The sequence below is a fragment of the Octopus bimaculoides genome, chromosome 14 (assembly GCF_001194135.2).
Source record: "Octopus bimaculoides isolate UCB-OBI-ISO-001 chromosome 14, ASM119413v2, whole genome shotgun sequence".
NCBI classification, from domain to species: domain Eukaryota; kingdom Metazoa; phylum Mollusca; class Cephalopoda; order Octopoda; family Octopodidae; genus Octopus; species Octopus bimaculoides.
Genome location: NC_068994.1, coordinates 53290318 through 53297584, shown reverse-complemented (window position 1 = coordinate 53297584; position 7267 = coordinate 53290318). Strand labels below are relative to the sequence as shown.

The window sequence follows — 7267 nt, the reverse complement described above, 5'->3', positions numbered from 1 at the left end:
ACACACGTCGGCAGTACACACACGCTCACATTAACAGCCGTCAACACGTGTACATACACCTGATATGCAAACACAGGCAGACACATCCAAACACAAGCATGCATATCTCATACACAAGCTCATATATACAGACACACACATATATATACAATCCACACTAATATACATAAACATTAATACACATACACAGTTTACCTTCAGCTCACAGTATCACTATACACACATGCTTTACCATTCCCCAACACATGACTGTTCATACACACACATAACAGAAATATCATTATTGAAAATAACACCTGCTCTTAATGAGCCGGTGAATTAGTGATCTGTCAGTTTATTTCACCAGTCACTGGTGTATGTTTACACTGTAATTCAATCTCTGAAGGTGACGATGATATGATCGCTGATGTTTAGCTTTAGATTCAGTCTTTTCTACGAGTAGAAATTAATAAAGACGGTACAGCCTTGACCATCCCGTTTTTTACTTCGTAATCCAGATTTCATTATTCAATATGTTCTCAAATTTACGATTTTGTCAAAGCTGTCGTGACGTTGGGTTTTGTGGCACGTTTTTAGCTGTTATTTCTAGCATATCTGGTGATCATGTAAATCATTGATTCTCAACCGGGGTCCATATGACCCTTGGGGTTCCATATGATCCTTGGGGTTCCATATGACCCTTGGGAGTCACGGCCCTTAGGGGTCTATATAAGATTGTTAAAATTTACCTAAAATAACTTGGTTACAAAATATTTTAATTTTCTATACACTTCTTAATATTTAATTCGAAAAATTTATGATGTTTTTGAACACCGGGGCCCATCTAAGTAAAAGAGGAAGAAAAAGATTCCACAGGTAAAAAATGGTTGAGAAACGTCGATGTAAACGGTGATCCTTCATTGGCTTGTTGTGAGCGTGTATTGTTTAACCCTAGGTCAGTCCTGATCCAGCCGGGGTGACAACAATAACCAGCCGTTTTTTTTGTACATTTATTTCTTTAACTTTTAGTCAGGAAGAAAGACAGTTCTCATGGTGGCTTTACAGGGCCTCTCAGATTGGTAAGAAGGAGTGGGGAATGAAGGTATTCTCAACTCAAGAGATCTGGCACCAACAAAGTGGAATCCTTTAAGATATCCAAAATGTTACGTGGATGTGTGAAACGGAGCCGTATTAAGTGCAACACTTAAAGAAACTGTGAAGACAGGGCATATAGAATCGAAACAGATACGTTATAAGGCATCAGGCCAAGTCTCACAGATGGCGCCAATCCACTGCCCCGTAATGGACCATTAAACCAGAAAAGGCAAAATTTAACCTCAAAGTGCAGCGAATCGAAACAAATATCGCAAGGCATTTTATCCGATACTCTAACGACTGCACCAATTTGCCGCTTGTTTGATTTTTAATCGCAGTCATGGTATATCTAAGATATTATACGATTTCTCCTTTACATTTTTACACGGTATGGCAGTATGATATGAGGGATAGTTGGATGTTTGTTCTAGTAATTGGTCGGCCGTGTATATGTTTCTCACGCAAGCAACCGTACAAATGAACAACCAGGCCAAAATGTGCTGCATAGATAATGATGTCTTACAGCGAAACTACAGCTATGCTACTGCCATAACTCTAGAGCTAACATGTTTTGTTCATAATCACGTAACTCCAGATTCGATCCTACAAAAGAATCTATTACTCTGGCTCAGTGATGCACCATGTGATCCAAGCGTACTGACAATGGTCCGTATCAAAGTATATGTGTCTCGCAACCAGTTTCATAAACCAGCGAGTTTGTTATTATTGTTACAAGAATCAGTCAAAAGTTAAAAACGAAAGTAAATTCACAAAAGCATCGAAATAGCGGCGAGCTACCAGAAATGTTAGCGAGACAAAAACACTCAGTGCATTTCGTCAGTCTACGTTCTGGGTTCAAATTCTGTCGAGATCGACATTTTCTTTTATTCTTTCGGGTCGATAAAATAGCCAAGTGAACGCTGATGTTTAACACCAGTCCCTAAAATTGAAACAGTTATATAAATAAATGTTTAATTTTGCAATTTAAAATATAAATGCTACAAAAAATAGAAATATTCTCGGTGGCTGATGAAATTTTCTTCGTAAATTTTGTTTATCACCTGAAAAAGGTTGCACCCAACTGATGTAGCCTATACCTTGCTAGTAGAATTTGATGGAAATCAGCCCTGTATCTGTGTCTTTACCGGATCTTAATTTGTGAAGGATGCAGACATCAAAGAGAAAATCAACAGACTAGATACTTTTGAGAAATGTCGCATGTCTCTTGGGATAATTGTTCTGCACCGAGTTATATACACCTCTTGTCATTATCGTCTTTCCAATTGGAAAATGTAGCGAACCGACAATCGAGCCGTAAGTCAACTGGACTGAAACATCTATGTAATGATGCTGAAGTTTCACCAGAATTGAAATAAAACTAAACAAATAACCTGAATTTAAGTTGTTTTGCATGACAATTGTTGTATAATCTCAGATCATCCCCGATCCAGAAGGACCATGATTATTGCATAATCGTATTTTATTCAAACAAAGGATATAAAACATTACTCAATGTGTCATTCATTTTTTAAAACGTTAGGCTTTTATTTCGGGAGGTTTTAACTTATTTCTGGCGGGTCAGACGGCTATGTAAAAGATCCCTCGTTACCTTGAGAGGTTTCTTCGTTAACTCAGAGTTCGTAAAAGATTCATAAGATCCTGTAACAATGTCCGGTATACATAAGATTAATTAGGTGATGTATTTATAGGTTTGTACTTACGTGTAGTGTAGTCTCTCTTAAGTCAGTATATCGTTCAGAGAAGTCTCATCGAAATTTCTGAAAACAAATTCTCCATTGGGAAGCAGAGAAAAGATTTTTCTTCGTTTTCAGCTCACGAGAAATAGACACTCTGTCCACACTCTAATGAACTCATGTTACAGTTTCCTTCAAGAGGAAGCGTATTGTAATATCACAAGCTCTCCCACGAACCGCGTGACGAATACAAACGTTACTTTGCTAATCACAGTCGGTAAAATGTCTCTTAAATGTATTTGTCACTTGTGTGCTCCTGGTGGAAGAGATACGACATACACAAGAAAATTATTACGAGGGAAGCAGATATTTGGCGGCAATGATTTGCGGGTTTGATTTGAATAATGGGTTCGAGTGTTTCTAACGGGTCCGTAACCTCGATTGTGGAGTTACTCCGTTGGATAAAACGTACCGTACCAACTCCCATGTCATCTTCAATTTTTTATTTTCATGTATGCGTTTGTGCATGAATATGCATAAAATGGACATGCATACAGAGGAGAATAAAATTGATACTTGTATGTATAACGCAAACTAATATATAAGAGTTAAGAGAATGGAGTAGATAATATCCGGGTTACATATGTTACGGGAAAAAAATCTACAACCTTCCGCCTCAAACCACTATTGTTACTGAAGCTAACTTTCTTCCTACAGCTCGTTCCTTGGATCTTACTTTGAGATATATATATGTATATATATATATATATATATAACAAAAACGCAATAGAGGGCATTAAAACGTTCGGACAGATAGACGATGCAAAGGTGGACAAAAGAAAGAACAATTAGAAGGACAAGCAAAAAAGATGGGTCATTTTTGGCTTTCTTTCATCAGTCAAGTCCCAGGACCGGTTGTCAAGCAGTGAGGTGGGGGATAAATGCGAAGGCAAAAACCACACACAAACACACGCAATCACTATTTCCACCATATACATATGACATGCATTCACATTCGTATTACATGTATACACACACACATATGCATGCATGCGCTCACATACACGTATATACACGTATACATAGATACATATAATCATACATAATCAAACAGATATATATATATGCGCGTGTGTGTGCATGATCATACACATACATGCAAGCAAATTATGATACATGCATTCACACATATAAAATTGATATCAAAAAATATATTAGCATTTCATATTATAGAATATCAATATGTCAGCTGTCTCTTTCTTAGTCATCAATTGTAAATCAAAGCGTACACCTGGAAGTTAAAACTCGTCCATTCACACACATACACTACATACATACATACATACACCACATACATACATACATACATACATACATACATAAATCTGTCGTCGATTTCGTCAATCAATAATCCACTTGTTCTTTGAACTACACAAATTACTCGTTAAATGATCGAATATATATGTGGCTGAGAATTCCAGAAACACGTGTTACCTTAGTATAATCTTCATGTAGAATTTCTTGCACGTAACGTGGTGTGTTCGCTAGTTAGTTTAGATTAAGTCTCCGTCTACGCGATTTCACTCACATGTATTGGAATACAAGAAACTTATCCACGTTTCCCGAAGGGGGATAGAAAACGCAGCCCTTGGGCGAACGGCTTTAACAACCCAACAATTATCACTATTATTATTATTATTATTATTATTATTATTATTATTATTATCATTGTTATTACCCTCATTAAGGTGATCTGGTAGAATTACTATCACGCCAGGCAAAAAACGCGTACGTGTGCGGTGGGAGATCCTGTGTGCGCACAGATCTCTTTTGCCGAACATCAAATGTAAAGACAGAATGTATTTTACATTTTTGACTGAGAGCCAAGCTTTTGAATATTTCAAGTTATTTCATTTCTTCAGATTCACGCTGCTTTCCATGAAACACACACACATACGCATACATGCATACATATTGAATTCCTCGGCATCAAAAGTTACTGTCAAGATTTTCCGTGTTAAACTAAAATATGTACCCGACTAAAAGAACTGCATAATCTTGCCGCTAATTTTCAATTGCCTCCATATATAGATATAAAAGCAAACATTCATGTGTGTGTGTTGTGAAGTATCTCGCTTAGTCACCATACGATTCCGGGTTCGGTCCCACTGCGGGACACCTTAGAGAAGCGTCTTCTACTTCAGCCCAAAGGCGACGAATACCTTGTGAATAAATAATTTCGTAAGTGGAAACAGTGATTCCGTGTGTGTGGTCTTTGTCGTCGCGTTTATCCCCCACCTCACCGCTTGACAACTGGTGCTGGTTTGTTTATGTATCCGTCTCCTGACGATTCGGCAAGAGAAACCGCTAAAATAAGCGCCAGTAAGTACCAGACTCAAAAATAAGCACTGGAGGCGTTCTGTTAATTCAAACCAATCAAATCGGTGCCCCAGCATGGTCGCAGATCGACGAAGGAAACAAGCGTAAAGTGTTTATATATATATATATATATATATATATAATGGGGTACTGAAAAGTTCCTAGCTTTAAGGGCATCGCGAGGCGCAACTTCCCAAGTTCTTTTACAGGTCTTTGAAAAATTGAAGGACTGCTGCAATAAATAAGTGAATCTGAGAGGGAAATATGTTGAATAAAATCATAATTAACTGGCCCTCCTTTATTTTATTTTACCCAAAGTAAGTTCGCGTGTGTCTCTCCTTTCACCGAGCGTCCGTTTTTATTCGATTTTTGAATTGTTTAGTTATTTGAATTGACTATATGTATATATATATATATATATATATATATATATATAAATATATACGTAATGCCGAAAATTTATGACAGAGACTTCAAAGTTTCAACAATGCTTACTCCGCAAAGTGTGCGTATTAGAAACATGTGTGACGAGTCCACTTAAAGGAAACTTTGAAACCACTTTCATCGTTTTTAGAAAAATCAATGTTTAACTCCATCTATTGATTTTTTTTCTCTTGGTTAATGTTTCACGGCAACGCGCGCACACACACACACACATACAAGTATGTGTGTATTTATATTGTGTGTATGTATGTGTAAACAAAAAATGTATTGTACGTATTCATAAAATTGCACACATGCACACACATTAACGTATATATACATATACACACACACATACATTTATTATATATATATATATATATACACACATATACATACATACAATCATGCATGCATCTCTCTTTCTGTGTAAACGCGTTTGTGTGTGCGCAAGGGTGCATATCTATCTATCTATCTATCTATTTATCTGTCTATCTATCTATTTGGTTATCTATCTATATGTGCATACACACATGATTCTCTCTGCAAATGTGCGCGCTTTACTCCAGAGGCAAAATTATCAGCAACACACTCTCGCACACAAACATAATCACATGCACACTTGCAGGATGGCATTACGATTTGAATTGAAAAACAAACAGAAACTTGCCTTATACATTAAGCCCAGCTGATCACACAAAACGTGAAACTCTAATCTTTGGCTGGTCACAAATAAATAAATACAAACACACACACACACACAAACACACCATTGCATGAAACTTAAATACACCTACATATACAAAGAAATGACTGGACAGGTGTATATACATATATACGAATGCATCTATTATAACTCGCCTGCGTAACACCTGTCACAATTTTTCCATTCTTACTCATACACACATGTGTATGTGTGTGTCTCTCTCTCTCTCTCTATATATATATATATGTATATATTCATCATTCCATCCACACAACACGCGTGCGCGCTCACTTATACTCACGCGCGTACACACACACGTATAGATATATAATAAACTACGTGGAACATAATGGCTTTTGTCAGTAAAATATTCCAAGTTCTTATGCACGGGTAAATGTATACAAAAATCAACAACAAAAGTTTGCGTTAACGTGGTGGTGTACATCTTATTGTCTCTCACACACACATTGATATATATATATATATATATATAAATATATATATATATACACACAACATACCAGAATAAGAGTGAGGGAGAGAGAGAGTCGTAGTATCCTTGATAAAACAAGAGAAAAAGAGACGTGGATAGACAAGAGCTGGAGTAATCGATAAAATTCCACGAAGTTATATTTACAGTTGTTGGATTAACGGAATGACCTGTGATAATGGACCAGAGTAGGAATTCATGAGAAATAAGAGATAAGTTGAGGGAGATCGAACGAAGGACGGAGAAAGATGTGGTAAAAAGTATGTAGATGGGAGTAAAACACCCACACACAAATTTACACAAATACATATATGTATATATACATGTATGTATGTGTACATGTATATGTGTGTATATATATATAAATATGTGTGTGTACATGTATGAATATATATGTGAATGTATATATTTACACGTGTGTGAATATATATGTGAATGTATATATTTACACGTGTGTGAATATATATGTGAATGTATATATTTACAGGAGTGAAAATATAT

At 36.4% G+C, this 7267-nt stretch overlaps 1 protein-coding gene across 2 annotated transcripts in view; it reads right to left on the bottom strand.

Annotated features, from left to right (window-relative positions):
* LOC106868552 (G-protein coupled receptor dmsr-1) overlaps positions 1-7267 on the bottom strand; it is a 184783-nt gene that overhangs the window by 153620 nt on the left and 23896 nt on the right. The window contains exon 1 of one of the 2 annotated variants that reach the window (XM_014913861.2): positions 2796-3363. The exons of the other annotated variant lie outside the window; for it this stretch is intronic. The gene's annotated coding sequence lies outside the window, so the exon portion shown is untranslated. Of the gene's footprint in view, positions 1-2795; positions 3364-7267 lie in introns of those variants that run through there. 2 annotated transcript variants of the gene reach the window in all.